The following is a 25,739-nucleotide window of genomic DNA, read 5'->3' on the forward strand; positions in this document are numbered from 1 at the left end:
CACCATCATAGAATATTCTATTGTACAGCCTACTCCAGAGGGTCCTGGAGATTTTAGGGTCCCAACAATGCCAACCCCTCATAAATCTGTTTGTTTACTTTGATCTGTTCGTATCTGTCTTACTATCACAGAGACCTGGTTTCAAATCTTCACTTTGCTAGTGAGTCAGCACGTGATGAGTCTTGAGTTTTTTCATCTAGAAAATTAAGATAATAATAGAGGACTAACTTGATTGATGCCATCCAGCCATCTCATTCTCTGTCGTCCCCTTCTCCTCTCGCCCCCAAACTTTCCCAGCATCAGAGTCTTTCCCAGTGAGTCAACTCGTTGCATGAGTTGGTGATGGACAGGGAGGCCTGGCGTGCTGTGATTCATGGGGTTGCGGAGAGTCGGACATGACTGAGCGACTGAACTGAACTGAACTTGATTGAGGATTGAAAGTTGTCTTTAGGTCAGATGTGCTACATGAGCTGTTTAATAAATTTCAGTTCCCAACCTCCCTTGCGACAACAATGCTGTTAAAATCGTTAAGAGCTTCGTTTATTAAGATCTGTTTCTGCTGGCGCTGTGCTAAACAGTTTATTGTGATTGTCTCGCTTAATCTGCACAATAACTCTGTAGGCAGGTAGCATCATTGTTCCCATTTTGCAGATAAGGAAATGGAGCCTCAGAGAGATGAAAGCATTTGCCTGATGTCACGCAGTGGTGAAACTGTTCGCAGTGGTGAAGCTGTTTCTGTGTTCTTGGTTAAAACTGTCACACGTTGTTCTTTGCCATTTCCTATGTCTTATCTAACCAGCCAGGCTGCTAAGAACATCATCTTGGGCTTCATTTGAATCCTGCTTCAAGTTAGCATGAGCCCAGACTGACGCTTGGTTGTTAATTGGCACATCAATTTTGATAAACTGTAATAAAAACATTGATAATTTCTTCAGCCCTGATTATTGACTTTAACATTCTTGCCTCCACGGGGGTCTTGAAAACAAATCCAGGAACGTTCGATCTTTGTCTTTAATTAAGAGCAGAGCTGGTAGAGGACTAGAATCCAGGAGATTTAAGGAGAACCATGACCTTGGATGCAGAGGGAAGAGACTAGCTCTTGCTTGAGGAGACTTGAAAAACTCAGAAAGGAAGCAGTGAGACCATGCCTGGCTTTTGACTACATGCAGCTAGAAAGTAGAATCTATGTCCTGGAGAAATCATTTGTACTCTTGGAATTTCAGGTTCTTTAACTGAAAGAGACTAAGCCCTCCCTGCCCTGTGGGTAGTCTTGAGGATTGAATGGGAATTTAGGACCCATAACACAGGGATGCCCTCAGTAAACATGCCTTGTTCCCACTCCAGATAGCTTCCTGATCACCCTGATCTTTCTGTGAGTGAAAGGGAAGGAACTCATTGTTTGCACCACACATGTTCAAGGAAACTGAAGTTGTGTCCTGGGAGTTACACAACTGATGTTAATTTCTACCTTGATTGGAAAGTCTCTTATTTCTTCCTTAATTGACTGAGATAAACTAGAACTGCAGAGGGACAGACTCCCAAACCTCATCATACCTCCCAGCCTCCCCCAGAGTTGGATCCTGGCTCCCTACCTCCCTGGTGACCACATGGTCTGCTTGCCAGCGTCTGGATGATGGAACCGGGGAGGAAGGCACTGAGATGGTTTAAAGGATAGAGAACAATGTGTGAGAACCCCTTTAGTCCTGGGGTAGTGGGAGGGTGGCGATGAAGACTGGGAGGCTCCCGAGGCAGTGACTCCAAGTTCCTCTGCAGCCTGAAGTGAGTGACATTAGCCTGAAGAGAAACCTGGGTGCACTGGTTTCCCCCCACCTCCTCCTCCAGCCTCTCAACAGGTTATTTCCTCTGGTGAATCCCATCATGAGCTGTTTTTCCCTGGGTTATTATTTGGGTCTGTGGGGGAATTTTGACTACCCTGGGTGGGAGTCACCACCCATTGTCTGAAAAGACAATGTTGACTAAGTGTTAGATTCAGTGACTATCTCCAAGCAGGTCGGGTGTGGCAGTTTGCTGTGGGAAGTTCTGATTTTAGACTCAGATTTCCCTGGTCTCCAGTCTTGGCTGTAGTAGGAGCTGGGTGTCAGCTGGGCAGGTCCTTCAGCTCTTTAATATTTTCTAGCACCAGCTCTGTATTGAGGTTTCACAGAAGCTATACCTTCTATTCTCACAACAAGCCTGATGTGGGTGATAGTATTCCCATTTTACAGATGGTGAAACTGAGTTTTTTGGAAGCGAAGTGACTTTCTCCTTCCTTCCTCCCCTCCCTCCCTCCCTCCTCTCCTTCCCTCCCCTTCCCTCCTTCCCTCCCTCCCTCTTTCTTTCCCTCCCCTCCTTCCTTCTTCTCTCTTTTCTTTAATTTTAGTTTTTACTGGAGTATAGCTGCTGTACGATATTGTGTCCTTTTCTACTGTACAGCAAAGTGAGTCAGCGGTAGCATACATATATCACCTCTGTTTTGAGTTTCCTTCTCTATAGGTCACCACAGAACATTGAGTAGAGTTCCCTGTGCTATACAGTAGGTTCTCATTAGTTATTTATGTCTTATTACATCCCTCCTCTTCTTGATCACTCTGTCACTCTTCTGGATATGTTTTGAGTGCCTGCTAGTTCCACGTACATCATTACCTTTAAATATGCTTTTGAGTTCAAAGACCCCTACTTGGGCTACTTAATGGTCTGCACCGGAGAGACGCTCCCTTGGGCTGCAGGTCAGCTTTGTTCTCCCCAGGGAGTGGGACGGCCCTCTCAGGAAGGCAGTCCTGTCTCCCCTATGCAGAATCTGGCAGGGGTGCTCACAGCCAACTGTGTTCCTTCCCGCCTGACTGTGGCCCCCTGTCCAGAGTTCTACATCCCCCATGGGGGAGAGACTCTGTGGTAAGTCCCTCATGGAGCGATGGCCATGTGAAACCTCAATACAGAGCTGGTGCTAGAAAATATTAATATGTGACTGTTGGTTTTCACGAGGCTTGACCGTCACCCAGACCCCCTTGGAGCAGGAGATGAAGGCTTCATTTGGACTCTGTCAAGGACCCAGACCAAGGCAATGGAGAGAGACTGCGGGGAGACTTTCCAAAGCCAGCGTTCTTGACCTTCGTCTAGTCTTTGAGAATGTTCTGTTTTGGGGAGAATCTAATTCCTGAAGTGGATTTGGGGTTGAGGCTGAGGCTGAGGGGCTCAGGGAATGTCAGTGAGTGTTGACTGCTGGGCAGGGGCAGGCGGGCCTGTGGGGAAGGCTTCATTCCACTAGCTCTTTGAGTGACTGCAGAAACCCCAGAGTAAGGTATAATGGGTTTTTATCTTTTTAAATGGAAGTATAGTTAAGTTTTAATATTGTGTTAGTTTCAGGTATACAGCAAAATGATTCAGTTGTACCTATATTTCTTCAGTCTTTTCCATTACAGGTTATTACAAGATATTGAATACAATTCTTTGTTGTTGTTGAGTCATTAAGTCATGTCTGACTGTTTATGACTTCATGGACTGAAGCACTCCAGGCTCCTCTGTCCTCCAGTATCTCCTGGAGTTTGCTTAAATTCATGTTTGTTGAGTTGGTGATTCTATCTGCCACTCCCTTCTCCTTTTGCCTTCAATCTTTCCTAGCATGAAGTTCTGTTCCACTGAGTCGGCTCTTCAAATCAGGTGGCCAAAGTATTGGAGCTTCAGCGTCAGCATCGGTCCTTCCAATGAATATTCAGGGAAGATTTCCTTTAGGATTGACTGGTTTGATCTCCTGGAAATTCTTGTTATGCACGTATTTTATCTCAAACTCCTAATCTATCCCTTTTGTTGGCTCAGATGGTAAAGCGTCTGCCTACAATGTGGGAGACCCAGGTTCGATCCCTGGGTTGGGAAGAGCCTCTGGAGAAGGCAATGGCATCCCACTCCAGTACTCTTGCCTGGAAAATCCCATGGACGGAGGAGCACGGTAGGCTACAGTCCATGGGGTTGCAAAGAGTCGGACACGACTGAGCGACTTCGCTTCACTTCACTTCGTAACCAAAAGTTTGTTCTTTATGTCTGTGAGTCTGTTTCCGTCTTGTGAAGAAGCTCATTCGTATCATATTTTAGATTCCACGTATAAGTGATACCATGCAATGCTTGTCCTCTTTCTTACTTCACTTAGTATGATAATCTCTAGGTCCATCCATGTTGCTGCAAATGGCATTATTTCACTCTTTTTGGTGGAGTAATATTTCATTGTATATATGCGGCACATCTTATTTATCCATTTGTTTGTTGATGAGATGTGTGTGTGTGTATTTTAAACATCTACTGGCAAGAGAGTAAAGAGAAAGTTCTAGGACCTCCCCTCCCTCCGCATGGAGGAAATGCTGTTGAATTGTCCTTCTGATTTCCACTTCCATAGCACTTGGTACCAGGGGCACTTAGAGGTCCTCAGCTGGTTGGTCAGCACTCACAGAGGGTGTTGTTTCACCTCCAGCCTGGGCTGGTGGGGAGGAGCTAGAAATCACGCTCTACTCCCAAGCCAAATGAAATGCACACCTCACCCCACACAGCTGGTTTCTAGGGTAACTACCCTTCAAAATTCCTCCTGCCATAGACCCATTTTCTCACAACATTCAGTTAAGCTGGCAAAGCATTAGGATCTGCTTCCAGAAGCTTCCACTTTGCCTAGAGCTTTGTTCCTGCCCCTCTTCCTCTCTCTCTACTTCTTTGAAAGGAATAATGTCTTATTCTTATAGTTATGGACCCTCACTTAATATGGTGAGGTAGACAGTTAGCTGAGGAGTGGGCCCAGAGAGGGGAAGGGACTTGCCCAAGGTCACGCAGTTTATCAGGGCCAGACTTTCTCTGATTCTCAGGACAGGGTGTTTTCCTCCAAACCTTCTAGAACTCCCTTGACTTTTCAGACCTCACTGAGAACAAAAGAAGCAGAAAAGCAACAAAATCAGAAAGTAATAAAAATCTCTGTTATTTCCATCCCTGACCTGAGCAGTCTTTACTGTACAAATCAGAGAGAGGCATTTCGCCACCGGCTGCCCTGCCCAGGATCACTCTGCAGGATAAAGCATCACATCTGGTGATCTCACCCCACCCTGCCTTCATAGGTGCTTTATGTTTGTCTATTTAGGTTAGACTGTCTTCAAGTGTGCCAGCCCTCCTACTTGTTTTTCTTGGGTGATTTTCGTTAAGGCTCTGCCTCCCCCAGGCAGAATCAGGAACTTGATTGTAGCTCAGGGTTGTTTATCTCCCCAAACTAAATTTCATCTCTCTTCAGTCCACTCGAGCCCTCTCTCCTGGATCTATTTAGATCATCAGCCAATCTGTCCTTCTGCTGGGAGATGAGGCTACCTGGGTCTGTGGTGTCACCCACACTGATAGCTTGCAATGCTTTGTGAGAGTAGGCACCCGCCATGTGGCTCCTTGGTACTTTCTGGAATGCTAACACAGGTTCTAGCAATTCAGGGCAGAGATTGTGTTATTCACCTTAATGTCTCTAGCACCTAGTTTGGGCCCAGCCCCACAGAAAAGATCTGTTGAGTAAGAATGTAATTCCCTGCACTTCTGTTTCACTTAAGGTGGTCAACCCACTGGTTCTCAACTCTGCCATTTTGCTTCCACACTTTTTTGTTGTTGTTGTTGTATTGGTTAGCATTTGGAAAAAGGATATTTCTTCTTCTTTTTTTAATGTTTATTTCTTTTTTAAAAATATTTCTTTTTTTAAAAAAAAATTTTTAATTGGAGGCTAATTACTTTACAATATTGTATTGGTTTTGCCTTACATTGACATGAATCCACCCCGGGTGTACATGTGTTCCCCATCTTGAACCCCCCTTCCACCTCCCTCCCCATCCCATCCCTCTGGGTCATCCCCGTGCACCAGCCCCGAGCATCCTGTATCATGCATTGAACCTGGACTGGCGATTCATTTCACATATGATAATATACATGTTTCAATGCCATTCTCCCAAATCATCCCACCCTTGCCCTCTCCCACAGAGTCCAAAAGACTGTTCTATACATCTGTTCCTCCTGCTTGGAATGCACTTTGGCCGACTTTTGACTATCCAGAATCTTGTTGACTTTCAAGGACCAGTTCCATCCCCTGCTAGATGGCACAGTCCTGAAGACAAAGGGAGAACTAGTTTACATTTGTTACTCTAAGGCAGAGGGCCTCAGCACGTGTTGTTGTGTGAATGAATGAATGAATAAAATTTATGTTTCCGCATTTCAGTTCCTTTTTAACTTCCTTCTCAGAAACCCCTCCAGCCAGTTGGGCTCTCTCTCATTGGGCTGATCTCCTGGTTGTGCCTCTGGATGCTCTGATCTCTACCTGGCTTCAGCCTCCCAGGCTGTGCTTAGATATGTTGGAGAAATCCTCTCTTTTAACCCTCTTTGTCTTATTTCCCCCAATTAAGTTGGTCCTAGAAGAAGGGCTCGGAGAAGGCAATGGCAAGCCACTCCAGTACTCTTGCCTAGAAAATCCCATGGATGGAGGAGCCTGGTAGGCTGCAGTCTGTGGGGTCGCTAAGGGTCGGACACGACTGAGCGACTTCACTTTCACTTTTCACTTTCACACATCGGAGAAGGAAATGGCAACCCACTCCAGTGTTCTTGCCTGGAGAATCCCAGGGATGGGGGAGCCTGGTGGGCTTCCGTCTATGGGGTCACACAGAGTCGGACACGACTGAAGTGACTTAGCAGCAGCAGCAGCAGAAGAAGAAGGGCTGTAAGGAAGGCTGGCCAAGGTTATTCCAGAGGGGCCAGCTGAGGCAGAGAAGGACAGATGGCATCATTGGTCCAGGTAGGAAAGGAATCAGGTGCTGGAAATAGGCCAGGACACTGGAGCTGTGAGATCAGGCATGAAAGATCAGGATTTTAGAACTGGAGTCAATCGGTTTTTCCATTTAGATGGTAGAGCATTCCCAAGGGGTATCATTGACAAAGAACCACCACGCCAATGACAGTAGCACTGGCATCTGGAACTCATATCCCAAAGCAAAGTGGTATCTCTCAGCGGAGGCTGGTTGCTCTGTGCTAGGCCTGGGGGCTCTTGACCAACAGAAACTGGCCAGAGAATGGACAGAGGCCTTCAGGTGAATCCTGCCTCTAAAATAGTCAAGGGCATTGCAAGCTCCCGAGGGTTGGGATCATATCACCATCTCATCCTAGTGTTTGTCTAAGTTCCATAGAATTGAGATCTACGATGAGGAGCCTAGGAAGCTTCATCTTTAACAAGTCCCCAAGGTCCCGATTAATCACTAAAATGTCATGGCCACTGCCTTCCCCTTCTGAGTTGGACACATAAAAGGTACAACATAAATATTTCTTATGATTAAAATCAGGTTGTATGTTACATGTGGTCTTCTCTGCCTCTTGAGATCCAGTTAAGATTGATTAGACCTCCAAAGCCCTGTGGGCATACAGTGACCCCCAAATTCCTGAGATCCTCTGGTAGATCATATGATTGGCTCTTGCTTCCCGAAGACTCCTGATTTCACACCTACTCTCTTTATCCCACGGCTCATGGGCCCAGAAAGGAAGAGCCTCGTCTCATGTTCCATAGAACAACTCTGGCACAAAGCAGTTGTGGGGTCAGGCAAGGCAAAAAACTTCAAGTTGAACATTAGGTGTTTCTGATCTTAAAATGCCCTCTGGCCATCCCACCACTGATGCTTCTCCCTTGCCTTTTACTCTAGTCAGTCACAGCTTTTGTAGGACCTTGTGCTCCCCAATTCCTCCCATCTCTGATTCTCTCTCCCTTTCCCCGTTTTAAGCAATCCTCAATCCTTACCTCATTTCCTGCAGAACAGGCTGACCTGTGCCCCCGTGGCCTTGGATCTGGCACATACCCATGCTTTTCAGACCTCACCATCTGCTCTTTAAGGTATCTCTTCAGATAGAGACCTTCTGCTCCTTAGAGGAATTCTGGTACCCGCTGTAGGTGATAAAGCTTTGCCTCATTGCCTGTGTGTGGAGAATGGAAGCTGGAAGGGATCCTGAAGAGGATGAGTCAAACTCAAATCAGGCAGGCAGTGGCCCAAGGTTTCTGGCAGGTGAGAGGAAGAGTAGAAGCTAGAACATAGGCTCTTGGCTCCCATGTTCCCGTTGATTAATTGATCCCTTGAGTAATTCAGGATGCCAAGGCACTCACAAGCATTGCAATTAGGAGCAGGCTGTGAGGTCAGATCACGTGGTCCAAGCAGACTGCCTGATGCGACCCCTATGGGTGCTTCATCATCCCCTCACCCTGACTCCGGTCATTCTTATGGGCATAGCCCTCCCGCCTCCACATCACCCTTGGGCTGACAGATGGCCAGGATTCCCACTCATGAATATGCTGCTTGATCTTGACCCAGAATCGTCTTCCCTTCAGGTCTCAGTTGCCCCACCCTGAAAAACAGGTCTGTGTTTGGCACTGTCCTAGAAATTTGTAGAAATGTCTCAGGTACCTTCAAGGTGTGGCATACTTGACTCCAAGTATGTGTGTGGCTTTAGGGGTGGGGAGGAGGGGATTCAGGCCTTTTCTCCTCCAATCCAGGTGGCAGCAGCTTCACTTACATCTATCCATTCTAACGACTGGGATTTCATACAGGCTTCTAATCAAAGAATGATTTCCATTACTTAAAAAGTACTTGACAGCTTCTGGTGTAGCTGATGTCTGGGGTCCAGGGCTCTGGAGAAATATATGCCTTCCTGGCTACAGTGAAAAGAGCCATCCTGCAGAGCTCCACATGGTTGTGCCTTTCGTGGGGCCATCATTAGCAAATTGGGACCTCCATCACGAGGTAGTTGGGGCAGCTGGCTGGGTGAGTGAGTGGGTCTCAGGCTGTCTTGGGGACTTTCTGAGTATTGGCAAGTGTGAATCAGACCCCAGGATTTCCATTTCCTCTGCCCAATATGCTCTTTCATAAGAAGTTATAGGTGTGTGCTTCAGCGAAATGCAGATGCTAAAAGTTCCACAGTCCAAAGGGGATGTGGGCGAGAGTGGAGGGCTGGGTGGGCACCAGCATTTCCACCATGGGCAGTACGCTCTGGGTGAAGAGCCTTCCTGCCTGCAACGCTTCCTAGGAATATGTCCCTGGTCAGTCCATGTGCTCTGCGGCCCTTGCATGTCTCTTCTTGTCCCAAGTGTCTGAGGTTTGGAGAGCAGCCAAGGCAGGACACAGGCAGCACCTGTGTGGATAAGGTCACTCCTGGTCAGTGATGTGCGTCTGACTCCTGCTCGCATGCAGACAAGGCCTGGCCCATCACTGGCTCCCTCTGGCCTCATTTCACAATCAAAAGACACAATAAAGTCTATGTACAACACTTCTGAGTTTGCCCAATGCTTTCCTATCCATGATCTCATGCCACACTAGGAGGGAGGCAGGCAGAGACCACTCCAGGTCTTTGGAGTCTAAATCCAGTACTCTTCACTCTCCACTCCAAGACCTCCCAACCTCAGTCTGCTCCTCATTTCATACTTCTCCCTCGCTGAAACGGGGACCATTACTGATGATGTTTCCTTGGCGTTTCTTATCCTGCCTGAGTTATTAACACATCAGTTTAATGATTTGTTCCTATCAGTTCAGTTCAGTCGCTCAGTCGTGTCCGACTCCCTGCGACCCCATGAGCACGCCAGGCCTCCCTGTCCATCACCAACTCCTGGAGTTCACTCAAACTCACGTCCATAGATAGACATTCATTTATTCTCTCATTCTCTGAATCACTCCTTTGCTTACATACTCACTCCATTTATTCAGTTGCTCATTCCATCATTTAGCAGTTCATTCATTCATTCATGTCCTTGAATTTGGCTGCTTCAGGAAATAAGAAAGATGCTAAACTGTGATTTTTGACTTTGAGAAGCTTAAACTCTGAGCAGCTATGGGAAAGAGTATAATACACGATTTCCCAGTCACAGAGGATATATTTTCATTTGTTCTTACCACTAAGGGTTGATCGATGCTACTGACTTCTGTAAGTCATTAAGTTCCTGAAGTCCCAGGTGTGTTTTGGTAGGGAAGATGCTGAGTTTTATGTGCCTGCAGTTCTGGGATCCTGTGGTTCAGCAGGAGTTTAGAGAAAGGAAGTTTCTGACAGCTGGAGTGGTCAGGGATAGCTTCTTGGAAGAGGTGGGATTTGAACTCAGCTTGGGAGGTTGGGGAGGATTTGTGAAGATGAAGATGAGGGAGCATAGGCCAAGGATGGTAGGAGAAGAGTGAGGGTTTGCACATGTTTGTGGAGCTCTGGAGAGGTGGCTGGGCCAGGTATTGTGGGGAGGGTGAGGGGAAGAGGTGAGCAAGTGGGCAGGCATGGGTAGGGGGTGGGGAGGCGGAGGTTAATGGTCAGGACATTGTGTTGGAACCTGCCTCTGGCCCTTCTGCACTTGACTGTTTGGCCTTGAACCTGAAATGTGAGTAGGCAACAGTTTGGTAATTTTCCCTCCAGCTTTGACAAGAAATGTGGGCGCTGCTCTTTGGGTGACAAAATGGCCTTGGCCTCTTTCAGTCTTTGGCAGTCTACACATTATCAAATTGTTTTCTTTCTCCATTATAATTTTCTTTTTTCTGTAGGAAAGAGAGAAAGTAAAAAACTGTGAAGAAGCAGAGAGAAAGAGAGGGGAGAAGGGAGGAAAAGGAACAGGTGACGTACGGAGAAGTTAAGATCTTGAAGTAGAGGGAAGACAAAGTAATGGGCAGAGAAGTGATACAGGAACAGGGAGGCTGGAAGAGGGAGACAGGAGAAAAGGAAAAATGAGGGGAAAGGAGGAAGAGGAGATGGGTACGTATGTGCGTGCGTGCTCGGTTGTATCCGACTTTTTGCCACTCCATGGACTGTAGCCCTCCAGGCTCTGCTGTCCATGGGATTTCCCAGGCAGGAATACTGGAGTGGGTTGCTATCTCCTCCTCCAGGGCATCTTCCCAACCCAGAGATCGAACCTGCATCTCCTGTATTGGCAGGTGGATTCTTTACTACTGAGTCACCTGGGAAGCCTGATGAGAGATGGCAGAAGGAAATGGAGAAGAGGGAGAGAAGAGAGAAAAGAAAAGAGAGAAGAGAGAAAGGAGAACAAGAAAAGGAAAGAAAACAGAGAATCAAGAGAGTGAAAAGCCACTGGCCTCTGCTTCATCCTCCTGAGAGCTTTGGCTATGTACCCCGAATACTTGGGATACACATCTGGATCTCTCAGAATCAAAGTGCCACAGAAGGACCAACTTCCCAGGGTTAATCACAAAATCAACTGCCTTTCCAGATGCCTCTTTCTTTCTTAACATTTATTTTTATTTTGGCTGTGCCAAGTCTTAGCTGTGGCATGCAAAGTCTTTTGTTAGGGCTATGGGATCTTTAGGTAGTGTTGGGATAATTTGCTGTATGTGGATCCCGTTTCCTGATCAAGGATGGAACCTGGGTACCCTGAATTGGGAGCTGAGTCCCAGCCACTGGACTACCAGGGAAGACCACCAGATGGCTGTTTCTACGTTTGCAGGGAGACAAAGCACCAGCTGTCTGGGGTCCTCTCCCTCTGGTCCATCAGCACGGTCTCCCTGGGGATCAGAACACTTCCGTGCTTCCTCTGTAACCTGCAGAGGCAAAGCTGCAGCAGTTGTCAGAGACTTGCTTCCCTTCCTCTCCTACTGAAATGACCATGGAAGCATCCATTCTCAGTGGGGAAAAATACAAGATGCATACAACTCAAAAGAGCCAGGAGAGAAGATCGCTCTCTAATCTGATAAAGAAAACCTATCTGAAGATAGGAATAAGACAAAGACATCCTCCATCAATAATATTGTTTAAAACATTTTCCTAGCACAAATTTCATTAAGGCAAAATTTCATTAAGTTGCAAGGGTGGTGGTGGTGGTGGTGGTGGAAAGCACCTTTTTCTCTATTGAAAAAGAGAAAATTATTATAGATTCTAGGGTATATAATCATATATCTAGAAAACATGGAGAATCAATAGAGACCGCTTTAGAATTTATAATAGAGTTTGCTAAAGTGGCCAAAGGAATGGTAACATTAATAATCTCAGGGTCCATGTGGCTCAGTCTCAGAACACAGTTATAGTCGAAGGAAACCTAAGTTTGACTGCAGGAACCCTGAAGAATCATGCAGAGTTTTATTGCAGAATTTCTTAAGAGGGCTAGCTATGCCCAAAGGACTTACACATCCACACAAACAGAATGTTTTCCAGAAATTCTCTAGACGTTCTTTCCTCTTCCAGAAGCTACACCTTCATGGTGACAGTTCGTCCCCTGGCACCCCTCCATTCAGCTGGTGCTTTCATCATTGTGGTCTCTTCTCCCACCTACATTTTCTCCTTTACCAGTGGACCCCACTGCCCCGTGTCTGAGACTTGAAGATGGCTGGAGGAGTGGCATCTTGTGTCTTCTGGTTGTCCCCACACCCACAGTGAAGGGAGGACTGAATCCCTTGGGAGCATAACCCTTCTTTGCTCTCACTAATCTTCTTGTGAATAATCACTGGGGACATTGCTAGTGAATATAGTCTCCCCCCTGATATGCAAGCTAGAATATACAAAAACAAATCAATTTCTTATATACCCACAATAACCAGTCTGAAGATAAAAGCAATCAAAAACATCATTTGCCTTTGAATGATTCTCAGAATTCTGTGGGACTTTCATGCAGAAAGCCACAAAACTTGATTCGTTTTGTGTAAGAGAAGATTTGAATAAATGGAGAAATGTAACATGTTTTTGGCTGAGAAAAAGGAACAAGAAGGAGACATTCTTTCTTCCTGAATTAATATGAGAGCTAGCAAAATTACAATCAAAATCTCAATGGAAACTTTTGGCAATTTGGTAATGAACCTGATAGGATAACAAGCTAAAAATAGCTAAGAAATATTTGAAAGAGCAAGAAAACATGATTTGTTTAACAATATTCAAATGTGTTTCAAAGCTGCAGTGACTGTACAGCAAGGCACTGGCTCCAGAGCAAGCCAGTATCAATAGTACATAATCCATTGCTGTAAAAACAACCCTTCTGTGGGTATAAAAGTCACATGAGATAAAAGGAAGCATTGCAAATCAACGGGGAAGGGTTAGATTAACAATTATGTTGAGAAAGTTTACTTAATTGTTAGACAATCACTTTAGATATTTTCCTCAAGTAAATTTCAGATAAATTTATGGCATTAAACACAAAGAATCCCACCACAACAGAAGCAAACAGAAGTGAATATTTAAATCATCTTAGAGTGGGAAACACCTATCTAAACTTAAAAGAAATGGAAGAAATCGCAAAGGAAATTACCTACACAAAACTTCTAAAAATATATTTTAAAAGACATTAAAAAATAAAAACATAAATGACAAATTGAAAAAAATATTGCCAACAAATATGACAAAAGGTTAACAGCCTTCTTATATAAAGAGCTCTTACAAAGTCTAAAAAAACTAAAATCCCAGTAGAAAAATTGGCAAAAACATTCACAGAATAATACATGCAAATGACTTACGTTATGAAAAAATGTTTAATTTTACTGTTTGTCAAAAAATGCAAAATAAAACAAGATTCCATTTTCACCTGTTCAATTGTTGAGATTGATGATGATGATGATGAAATAAATATTAGTGACCATGTGATGAAACTGGAACATAAATTGTCACAGTCTGGAAGAATTTCAACAGTCTTACTATTTTTTGACTCAATAGTCCTATTTCTAGGAATTCGTCATAAGAAAACAGTGATGAGTCAGAATTCTCATCACAACATTATTATTATTGTTTTATTTATTTGGCTGTGTGGGGTCTTAGTTGCAGCATGTGAACTCTTAGTTGCAGCACGTGGGATTTAGTTCCCTGACCAGGGATTGAACCTGGGCCCTCTGCATTGGGAGCTCAGAGCCATAACCACTGGACCACTGGGGAAGTCCCCATCACAACATTATTTATCAAACTTAAATATTGGAAGTCATTGAAGCATATGGCAAGAAGAGATTGATAAAATAGGGTATATTTATGTTGTAGAATACATTTTTAAAAGCATGTATCAAGGAATAGTTAAAAACATGGGAATATGCTTACAATGGAAGGTTAAAAATGAAAAAATAATCAAAAGTGTGTGGGTAAGGATGTGCACGAGTAAGAACAGTGAATCTCAGTTTTCTACTCTTCTGCATGTAACGTGGAGGAAAGGCAGAATTAGCAATGGCCTACTACTTAACTTCTGGTCTTCAACCTTCCTGTCTGTAAAATGGGCTCATGATGCTTGACTGAGAGCTGTGTGAGGATAAATAAAATAGCCTATGAGAACATGATATAAGTTCTGATTTTTCATGCCCCTGTATTCTCTCTCTCCAGGGAGGCTGGATTTCTCGAAGGGCAAGAGCCAACTGGCTCCTTTACCCTGTAAGAGGAGAAATTCAATTGGTTGGTGTTCATTGAGATCTGCAGGTCGACTTTAAGTTCTGGAACTGTGTTCTGTTCTAGCCTTGACTCAACCTCATGCTCCTTAGATAACTCGCCATCCACCTCTAGACTTCAGCCCCTTGGGACCTGATGAGGGCATGATTATGGTCCCTTGGAGAGCTGCCATGATACAATTCTCTTGGACCTCACAGTTAAAAGTCGTAGTCATCTCATAGTTCATTTGGGTCAGGAGTGGGCTCACAGGGTTCTTTGGCAGGGCTCCTGCCCACAGTCAGATGGGTTGGCTGATCAAAGGATTCAGTCATTATGTTGGCACATGATGACAGGAGTTTTCTTCTGTTTCACTTGCTTCTTGTCCTCAGTGCCTAGAACAGAGCTTGGTACCTGTGGGTACTCGGTACCTATCAACTGAAAGAAGAACGGATGGGGAGGTGGCCTGATGGGCAATCTTGAAAGAAGCTTGGGTGGCTGACTTGAGATGGGTGTCCGACTTGAGATGGGTGTCCTCAGGATCTCTCCCACAGGCCTTGGAGCCATCAGAAAAGCAAGCGGGAAGAAGGTAAAAGTTAAGGTAGTGCCAGAGAAGAGAACGTACAGGAGGCTGCAGCCGCCTGGGTCTCCACTGACAGCTGGAGCCTGGGCCTTGCTGCTCCTGCCGTGCACACACCGAACAGGTTGTGGTGGTGGTCCCAGGACCCTCAGTCTGGCTCTGCGCTGTATGTTTTAACCTGCGTTATTTCATTTGAGCCTCACTTTAATCCTGGAAGGTTAGTATGATTATCCCCATTTTTCATACAAGGCAATGATCTCGGAGAGATGAGATTTGGCCCACATGTCACATAGCTTTTAAATAGAGGAATTAGAATTTAAACCTGGGGCTTCCCAGGTGGTGCTAGTGGTAAAGAATCCACCTACCAATGAGATCCAAGAGACACAATTTTGATCTCTGGGTCGGGAAGATACACTGGAGGAGGAAATGGCAATCCACTCCAGTATTCATGCTTGGAAAATTTCATGGACAGAGGAGGCTGGCAGGCTACAGTCCATGGTGTCGCAAAGGGGTCAGACATGACTGAGCCACTGTGCACAGAATTTAAACCCAGGATTGTCTGAATTACAAAACCTTGACCTTGAAGCCATACTCTAAAAGTGTCTCTCTCCTCAAACTTCTCCCTTTAGGAGAAAGGAAAAAGTCTACTTTTGCTGTGTGTGCATCTTTGGAGGGGTCCCAGCTCTGCCCTTAAATCATCTCCTGGATATGAGTGTTGTGTTGGGAATGGGCCATCAGCTGGTGATGGATCCCCACCGTCCATCATGCCCCCGCAGCACTCTGACACGCAGCGCTGGAGTGTAATCAGAGTGATGGTGTCCTGATCTATGGGGGGCGTTCATCATCCCAGGGCTGGTACCTTGACATAGTACCTTAGCTTGCTGTCAGCGGGACGGCTCCTTAATGTATTTCTGTAATATATCACCCACTGAAGGTGACTAAGGAGGAGCACTGATGCCAGTCGGCTGGATCCCTTTCTATGAGTGTCCCTGAGATCCTGGTCTCTTAAAAATTCATGTGTACTTGGTACTTGTGAGTTTGAGTGAGCATAGGGAGAGAGAGAGAGAGCATACAAGAGAAAGGCAGAGACAGAGAGATGGAGAAAGGGTGAGAAAAGAGAAGCAGAAAGAGATGAAACGGAAAAGAAGCAGGAGAGAGTTGGAAAGCAACCTGGGCACGCCAGCTTTGGGGTTAGCACAGATAGCATGGGGAACCTCTTTATCTAGCCTTAGTGAGGGACTTGTTCCCCGGGGAGGGGGGGATAGAGGGGTTGGGTGAGGAGGTGTGGTTGCTGGAAGGACATGTGTCCAGGACTAGCAAATGGGGAATCTGTGGTCTGCCAGGAGTTTTGGCCGTCTGCTCCAGACATCACCTTGCTTGGTAGGAAAGATTTTTAAGGCTGCTACTTCCCCCAGCACCCCATGTCCATCTTCCCACTGGACAGATTTACTCAGGCAACCCAATAGCATCACAGCTCAGAGGACACCAAATTGTGGTCACCTGTCCACTCTGATCACCCCCTGGCTTCTTTATTACAATGAAAAGTCTCGCCAGCCTCCAGTGCCCCAAATCTCATGGTCATCTTGTCCCATCATTCTTTTCAAGGGTCCCAAGCTCTGCCAATTCTTCTGTTTTTGTTGCTTTAATTCTAACCCCCATCAGTAATGTGATTAATTAGGTCAGAAAGTGAAACTGTTAGTCACGCAATCATGTCTGATTCTTTGTGACCTCATGGACTATAGCCCATCAGGCTTCTCTGTCCATGGAATTCTCAGGCAAGAATACTGGAGTGGATTGCTATTTCCTTCTCCAGGGGATCTTCCCCACCCAGAGGTCAAACCTGGGTCTCCCACGTTGGAGGCAGACTCTTTACCAACTGAGCCACCAGGGAAGTCATCAGTCAAATATTTACTGGAATTACACTCTGCACCAGACACTGTGCTAAGTGACAATTTGTACCCAGTGGTAGATCTCTCTAGTCAGCACATCACTATCCAGAATTGGCCTTCCTGAGACACCCTTTTGTCATCTTACTTTTCAGTCCCTAAAATCTGTGCCACCTTGTGGACTGTAGAGGTCTAAATGGGAGCGTGATTTGCAGGTAGATGGTTCTGAGGGTCTAGGCCAATTCTGGAGGGGTGTTGTCCACGCTGTTGATGGCTCCTTGACTCAGCTGTAGCACAGAGCAGTAGGAGGAGGTGTCAAGGATGTGTAGCCCTTTTTTTAAGGTGGGGTCCCACAGTGCCCAGTATCACCATGGTATTAATTCAAAGAAAATAGTCCAGAAAAACAAAAATAAAAGCAATTCCAATCCAGAGTGCGTTTCTCATAGGGCATTCAAGGATATCTACATGATGACCCTTCTTAAAATCTCATTGCCACTCTTCCAGTCTTCTGAGCCCTGTAATATTCCCAGCTCCTCAATATCCCACCAACACTCTTTTCAATACCTAGCTTTTCTGTTTCTCTTCTTCCTCCTCTCAATCCCTTTAATTCTGTAGAGCAATTTATACACTTGGGCTTCTTATCATGTTCTGTTTATTTCACCCATTATCTAGATTCTCTAAAAACACAGGAAAGTCTGGAAGCTGACCCAGCAAGCCTGCTGATGCTGCTAAGTCGCTTCAATCATGTCCGACTCTGTGCGACCCCATAGATGGCAGCCTACCAGGCTCCCCCGTCCCTGGGATTCTCCAGGCAAGAACACTGGAGTGGGTTGCCATTGCCTTCTCCCTCAGTAAGCCTCAGTTCAGTTCAGGTCAGTCGCTCAGTCGTGTCCGACTCTCTGCGACCACATGGATCACAGCACGCCAGGCCTCCCTATCCATCACTAACTCCTGGAGTTCACTCAAACTCATGTCCACAGAGTCGGTGATGCCATCCAGCCATCTCATTCTCTGTCGTCCCCTTCTCCTCCCCCCCCCAACCTTTCCCAGCATCAGAGTCTTTTCCAGTGAGTCAACTCATCGCATGAGGTGGCCAAAGTATTGCAGTTTCAGCTTTAGCATCAGTCCTTCCAATGAACACCCAGGATCGATCTCCCTTAGAATGGACTGGTTGGATCTCCTTGCCGTACAAGGGACTCTCAAGAGTCTTCTCCAACACCACAGTTCAAAAGCATCAATTCTTCGGCGATCAGCTTTCTTCACAGTCCAACTCTCACATCCATACATGACCACGGGAAAAACCATAGCCTTGACTAGACGGACCTTTGTTGGCAAAGTAATGTCTCTGCTTTTTAATATATTATCAAGGTTGGTCATAACTTTCCTTCCAAGGAGTAAGCGTCTTTTAATTTCATGGCTGCAATCAGCATCCGCAGTGATTTTGGAGCCCCCAAAAATAAAGTCTGACACTGTTTCCACTGTTTTTCCATCTATTTCCCATGAAGTGATGGGACCAGATGCCATGATCTTTGTTTTCTGAATGTTGAGCTTCAAGCCAACCTTTTCACTCTCCTCTTTCACTTTCATCAAGAGGCTTTTGAGTTCCTCTTCACTTTCTGCCATAAGGGTAGTGTCATCTGCATATCTGAGGTTATTGATATTTCTCCCAGCAATCTTGATTCCAGCTTGTGCTTCTTGCAGCCCAGCGTTCCTCATGATGCACTCTGCATATAAGTTAAATAAGCAAGGTGACAATATACAGCCTTGACGCACTCCTTTTCCTATTTGGAACCAGTCTGTTGTTCCATGTACAGTTCTGACTGTTGCTTCCTGACCTGCATACAGGTTTCTCAAGAGGCAGGTCAGGTGGTCTGGTATTCCCATCTCTTTCAGAATTTTCCACAGTTTACGGATATCCAATTGCTCCAGCACCATTTGTTGAAAAGGCGGTCTTTATTTAATCAAATTTGCTTTTTCATCTTTGTCAAAATCACTTTGGCATATTTGCGTGGATCTGTTTCTTGGTTCTCTGTTTTGTTCTATTGATACAAGATGCCTATCCTTCTGCCCTTATTATATAGCCTTGATTACAGTGACTATATAAGTCTGAAATCTGGTAGATCGATTACTCCCACTTTATTCTTCTTTCTCAAAACTGTTTTAGCTATATTAGTTCCTTGCCTTTCCATATAAATTTTAGACTAATCTTGTCTACAAAAAAATCTTTCTGAGATTTTTTTTCACTAAGTCATGTCTGACTCTTGCGACCCCATGGACTGTAGCCTACCAAGCTCCTCTGTCCATGGGATTCTCCAGGCAAGAATTCTGGAGTGCCATTTCCTTCTCCAGAGATTTTGATAGGAAGTGCACTAAATGTATATACCAGTTTGGAAGAATTGAAAGTTTGTTGAATCTTCCTCTTTCTGGAAGAGATTGTGTAGAATTGGTGTTAATTCTTCTTTAACCATTTGGTAGAATTCTCTTGTGAATCCATTTGAGTCTGGAGATTTTTTTCCTTGGGAATTAAAAATAAATTATGTATTCATTTTCCTTGAATAGTTTTAGGTTCACTATTCAAATGATTTATTTAATATTAGGTGGATTTTGGTTGTTTGTATTTTTTAAGGAGTTGGTCCATTTCATCTAAGTTATCAAATTTATTTATGTAGATTCATTGTAGTTTTCTCTCTATGCTTTTGATATCTGTAGGTCTGTAGTGATACCTCTTTGTTTCATTTCTGATTTTGTAATTGGTGTTTTCTCTTTTTTTCTTTGTGAGTTTTTCTAGAAATAGTAAATTCTATTGATCTTTTCACAGAACCAGCTCTTTGTTCGTTCATTTTCTCAATTTTTTTCTGTTGTCAGTTTCATCAAATTTACTCTTACATTTATGATTTCCTTCCTTCTACTTGCTTTGGGTTTACTTTACTCTTCTTTTTTGAGGTTCTTGAGGTGGGAGCTTAGATTATTGATTTGAGACTTTTCCTCATTTTGAATGAAAGCACTTAGTGCTACAGATTGACATTTTGGTATGGCTTTAGCTGTGTCCCCCCAATTTTGATATGTTATATTTTCATTGAGTCCCATGTATCTTTAAATCTCCTTTGAGACTTCCTCTTTGACTTATGGGCTATTTAAAAGGGGCTTCCTTAGTTTCTAGATGTTTGGAGATTTTCTGGTTATTTTTCTGTTACTGATATCTAGTTTGGTTTCATAATAGTTGGGGAAGACACTGTGTATGGTCTCAGTTGTTTTACTTTTGAGGTTTATTTTTTTAGCCCAGGATATAGTCTATCTTGGTATATGTTCTGTGGGCAACATGAAAATAATACATAGTCTGCTGTTGTTGAGTGGAGTGTTCTATAAAGGTTGCTGAGAACCTGTTGGCTGACAGTGTTGAGTTCTCTATTCTTGCTTGTTTTCTGTATATAATTAATATATATTATTGAGAGGAGGTATTTAAGTCTTTTATTACAATTGTGGGTTTGACTATTTTACCTTTCAGTTCTATCAGCTTTTGTTTCACATAGTTTGCATCACTGGTTTTTGGTGAATTCTGTTTTGGTTTATCTATAGTATCTTGATCAGATCTCTTATAGCATTTTAGTGGTTGCTTTCAGTATTACATTATATATACATAACATATCACAATCTATTGGTGTCATCATTTTTCTCATCCAGTGAAGTGGAAAGTTTACCTCCTTTTACGTCTTTTTACTCTCCCCTATTTTAAATTGTTTTGTTTCCTCTCCTGTCATTTAAAACCACATCAAATAGTGTTATGATTGTTTCTCTGACAAATGTTATTTAGAAGATTTGGTAACAGAAGGAAAGCCATTTTTTTGTTTTTTTTACCCACACTTATGCTCAGTGTTCTTTATTCCTTCCCAATGATCCAAGTTTCCTTCTTTTATTGTCTCCTTTGGACTTAGAGAAATTTCTTCCTTCCTTCCTTCTTTTCTTCCTTTCTTTTGAGTAGGTGTGTTGCAAAGAAATTCCCTTTATTTTCCTTGATCACTATACATCTTCATTTTCTAAGGATATTTCTGCTGAATATAGGATTCTGCGTTGGTCTTTTTTTTTTTTTTCCTTCAGCACTTGAAGAACATTGTGCCACTTTTTCTGGCTCCTGTGATTTCTGATGAGAAATATGTTGTTTAAATAGTTTTTCCTATGTAGCTGAAGTGTCATTTTTCTCTAACTGCTTTCGAGATTTTGTTTTTACTTTCCAGAGTCTTGGCATAGGCTTCTTTGACTTTGTCCCATTTAAGGCTCACTAAGATTTGGGAAGTTTTCAGGCGTCATTTCTTCTAAGCTTTTCAATCCTGCCCTCTATCTCTTCCTTCCGAGACTCCAGGGCCATGAAATTAGATATTCTGTTATAGTCCCACAAATCTGCAAGGCTGTGTTTATTCATTTAGTCTTTATTCTCGTTCCTTTTCAGGTTGTGTGTATTATTCTATCTTCCAGTTCACCAATTCTTTTGCTCCATTCCCTCTACCCTGCTGTAGAACCCATTCACTGAATTTTAAATTTTGGTTATTGTATTTTTTAGTTCTGAAATGTACTTTTATTTCTCCTTTATATCTTCTATTTCTTTACTGAGGCTATTTTTAAAAAATAATTTTATTTATTTTTGTCTCCGCTAGGTCTTCGTTGCTGCACAGGCTTTTTTCTAGTTGCAATGAGTAGGGGTACTCTCCAGTCACCAAACTTCTCATTGTAGCTTCTCCTGTTGCAGAGTACTGGCTCTAGGGTGCATAGGATTCAGTAGTCATGGCACGTGGGCTTAGCTGCTCTGCAGCACGTGGGATCTTTCCAGATCGTGGGTCAAACCTGTGTTTCCTGCATTGGCAGGCTGACTCGTTAGTGCTGAGCCTCAGGGGAAGCCCAAGGACATTTTTTCATGTGTCTCAGGCATGTTCATAACCTCTCACTGAAGCGTTTATCATAACTGCCTTCAAATCTTTGTCTCAGAGAACGCTCACATCTCTGTCGTCTTGATGTTGGCATCTATTGATTGTTTTTTCCATGAAACTTGAGCTCTTTTTCGGGATGATGAGTACGTTTTTATTAAAATCTGGACATTTGTGTACTATGTTATGAGACTCTGGATCCTACTTTAAGTCCTCTGGTTTGGCTGAATGTTTTGGACACCACTTCAGCCAGGGCGGAGCTTCCCTGGTGGCTTAGAGGTTAAAGCGTCTGCCTGGGTCGGGAAGATCCCCTGGAAAAGGAAATGCAACCCACTCCAGTATTCTTGCCTGGAGAATCCCATGGACGGGGGAGCCTGGTGGGCTACAGTCCACGGGGTCGCAAAGAAGCAGACAGGACTGAGCGACTTCACTTTCACTTTCCAGCCAGGGCAGGGTGGGAAGACACCTGTCCTGAATAGTGGGGTAGAAGTCCTGATTCTGCACTCAGCTTCCATTGATATGTGAGGGGGATCCCCATCACCCATGGGTGGGGTTGGGATTTCTGGCAGCCTTCACTGCTCCTGAGTTGTGGGTGGCCGTGTTATCCGAACTCTGGCTTTCCACTAGACCGTCTCTAAAACCACATCCCAGTGGGGAGATAGAGGGAATGCCTTGTTACTATCAAGTAGGGTGGAAGTCTAAGTTCCCAACTGGACCTTTGCTGGCATGGGTAGGGAGGGGGCCACAGTTTTTTTATTCTGTGGTATTTGGCTAGAGTAGAATAGCTATTGTTTAACTATTTTCTGTCTTTCTAGGCTGCGTCTTTGGGGCTTCCCTGGTGGCTCAGAAGATAAAGAATCCACCTATAATGCGGGAGACCTGGGTTCGATCCCTGGGTTGGAAAGATCCCCTGGAGAAGGGAATGACAACCCACTCCAGTATTCTTGCTTAGAAAATCCCATGGACAGAGGAGGCTGTCAGACTGCAGTCTAAGGGGTCTCAGAGTTGGACACAACTAAAGGACTAGCACTTTTAGGCTGCCCTTTTACTTGTCCTTTGACAAGAGAACAAGATTTTGTAGAACTTTTTTTAATCTGTGGTCATTGGAGTTTCTGGGTTGTTGGTTTCTTCAGCTCCAAGTCTCGGATGTACGAAACACAACAAAAATCCGAGGAAATCATCCGTGCGTAGTTCCTGGGGTCATGATATCCCTAGTTGGTCTGCTTTGGTCTGTCCACCTCTCAGAGTCTGCCTGTGATTGTTCCACGTGTAACATCCCGGGATGCAGCTCAACTTAGCACGAGGAATAGGGGAAAGCACATCTGGTTCATCCTCTGGAGCTAGAAGTAGACCTGATCTTTCCTTTTAAGCTGCTGAATCCTTCCAAAACTATTGTAAGTGGAAGCCTAATACTTCAAGGAGAAAAATGGAGGTGTTTCAGTTGAAGTGAGGGTGGAGATTGCTGCCTGGCCACTCGTTCCTGGGCCTTAGTAGCCATTGAAGTATCTCCTAGAGTCCTGGATGTCCACGGGAATGCAGCTTGAAAACCAGAATCCTAAATGACCCTTCCTTTTCCTACATTCTGGGACATCCATGGGGAGAAATTCCACACAGGAGGGAAAGCTTGAGGACTTCGGGGTATAGGTAGATTTTGGACAAGTAGGAGTTGACTAACTACCTCCCAAATGAGCCACTGCCTACTCACAGCAGCCACTTGCCCATAGCACAGCTTGCACTGGTCACCTTCCCTTCCCCACCCACTTCCTACACCACCTTCTTGGTGCTTCCTGCGGTTATATCACTCAGTCGTGTCTGACTCTTTGTGACCCCTTGGACTGTAGCCCACCAGGCTCCTCTGTTCATGGAATTTTCCAGGCAAGAATACTGGAGCGGATTGCCATGAACTTCTCCAGGGGAGCTTCCTGACCCAGGGATTGAACCCGAGTTGCTCACATTGCAGACAGATTCTTTACTGTCTGAGCCACCAGGGAAGCCCCCTCAAATGAACTACTTTTCCTCAAATCCTTGTCTCAGGGTCTTCTTCTGGGAGGAGTCACACTAAGACAGAACACACACACACACACACTTTTGATTAATGTAATCAGTACTGTGTGTGTGAGTGATGGACTGACCCAGAAATGACAAGTAAGAGTGATCTGTCCCTCTTGCATCATCCTCTTCAAAGGGAAAATTGATCAGAGGATGTTTTACCCTGAAGCCAGCCTGTTCTTTAGAGGGGCTGTTAAAGAGGGGTTGTTCTCCAGCTCAGGCTGAAGGTGGCTTCAAGTACAGGAGCCTGGATGAAGGAGAGAAACTTAACTCATTTGGTTAACAAGCATCTTGTTCCATTTGATTAGTGGGGACAAAACAGTTCACCTATCTTTATAAGAAAGGGATTGGAATTTGGAGAGTCTGTGTCTGCTCTGTAATGAATAAACCGGAGGACAATATAAGTCCTATCTGAGTCACACGGGGAAGGATGGTGATGAACTATCTTTTCCAAAACACAAAGAGATTGGGGGAGGGGGCAGATTTCTTTTACCTTGCTGTTTTCCAGGATCACGGGTTTAGGACAAGTACAACGTTTTCAGTCCTGTCCTAAAAATTGAGTTGAGCCTTGCAGGAAATGTAAAATAGACCCAGCATTTCTCTATGAGGACAATTAGGGATCTTAGCAAAGTGGATTCCCCACGTGAGCTACTCTCAGCTAAGCAGGAGCTCCCTCCAAGCTCCGTGGGGGTGGGCCGGGGTGGGGTGCTTCCCTTCCCAGGCGGCTGCTCCTAGCTCAGAGCTTAACTTCCCTCCTCCCATTCCCCCACCCTCCCAGCTCCCCGCCACCCCCTTCCCTGTCTGCCACACAGCTGTTTTGCCAACATCACTGCCTGATTATCTTTCAAGTGGCTTCTTGGAGCAGATGTTCCTGGCTCCTTGCTGCATCAAAAACAAACAGGCGCTGTGTTGTCATTCGCTCTCCTGGGGAAAATCCCTCTGTTGCCACAGATTCTTCTGGAGAGGTTCGGGGAGGGCTGTGAAGTCTCTCCATGCTGCTCCTTGCCAGGAATTTGCCTCCAGATGGATGGCAGGGGCTTTTTGGGTGTGTGTGGCCCCTCAGGGGCGTAAGCTGGGGAGGCATACTTGTAACAGAAAGAAATTCCCATGTGGGGGAAGCAAGGGTGGGCTTTGCTCCTGCCACTACCTCCTAATATTATTTAACCTTTTGAAAAACATAAACGCCCCCTTCCCAAATTTGGATTTGAAGGATCCCCCAGGGGTTGATCCTCAGTTGAAAATCTCTTTTGTTTCTGGTAGCTCCATCAACAAGAAAATGCTGTTGACTTGCTTTTTTTTTTCTTTTTGAGGTTTGTGTTATAAAAGCAATGGGTTTTTGGTTTCTGTTTTGTGAACATGAAACTCTAATATGCAGTTGAACGTATCTTTTAAAAGGTGCCTGTTTCATCATTTATTGAGCATCAGGGTTCTAGGTGGACTGGGCAGCTGCTTAGGGGGTGGTCAAGAAGATCTGTGTGATGCCAGGAAGGCTCTCTTGCCAAACAGTGGCTGCCTGGCCAACCTGCTGTGTGCAGCCTCAGCCGTTCACTCGTCGGAGGTGGGGCCCAAGAAAACAGATCACAGTGGGCCCTTAGCATCTATACAATTGGCTGCAGCCTGTCGAGGGCTCTAAAGAGGAGGGGAGAGGCACCTGAGGGAGCATGCTTAGGGAGAGAGATGGGCCCTAAGGGAAGTTCTCCACTGTGTGGTCTCTCAGGAGGAGAGGGGCATCCGGGAATGCTGAGCCCAGTGGGAGAGAGGTGGGAAAGAAGCCCTCCTGGTATGTGTTAGCGTATCTACTCCCCTAAGCCAGAGGACTCCAGAAGCTGTGACCAGAGAGGACAAAATCACGTGTGTGAAACGAACTTCAGGGTCTGTCCTCAAATGTCCCATTGACTTGGATAATAGATCTTGCTTGGTATCCATTCCATGCTCCCACTTTTTTACTGGAGTGTCCTCTTTGTGTCCAGCCCACTCTGG

General features: G+C 44.9%; 1 long non-coding RNA gene across 1 annotated transcript in view; it reads left to right on the forward strand.

Moving 5' to 3' along the window:
• LOC148776613 (uncharacterized) overlaps window positions 1-14,840 on the forward strand; it is a 67,776-nt gene extending 52,936 nt beyond the window's left edge. The window contains exon 3 of the long non-coding RNA XR_016038283.1: window positions 10,926-14,840. This is a non-coding gene — a long non-coding RNA (uncharacterized LOC148776613). The remainder of the gene's footprint in view (window positions 1-10,925) is intronic.
• The last annotated feature ends 10,899 nt before the right edge of the window (window positions 14,841-25,739 follow it).

Source organism: Moschus berezovskii, chromosome 9 (genome assembly GCF_049115385.1).
Source record: "Moschus berezovskii isolate FMDL1 chromosome 9, NW_MosBer_1.0, whole genome shotgun sequence".
NCBI lineage: Eukaryota > Metazoa > Chordata > Mammalia > Artiodactyla > Moschidae > Moschus > Moschus berezovskii.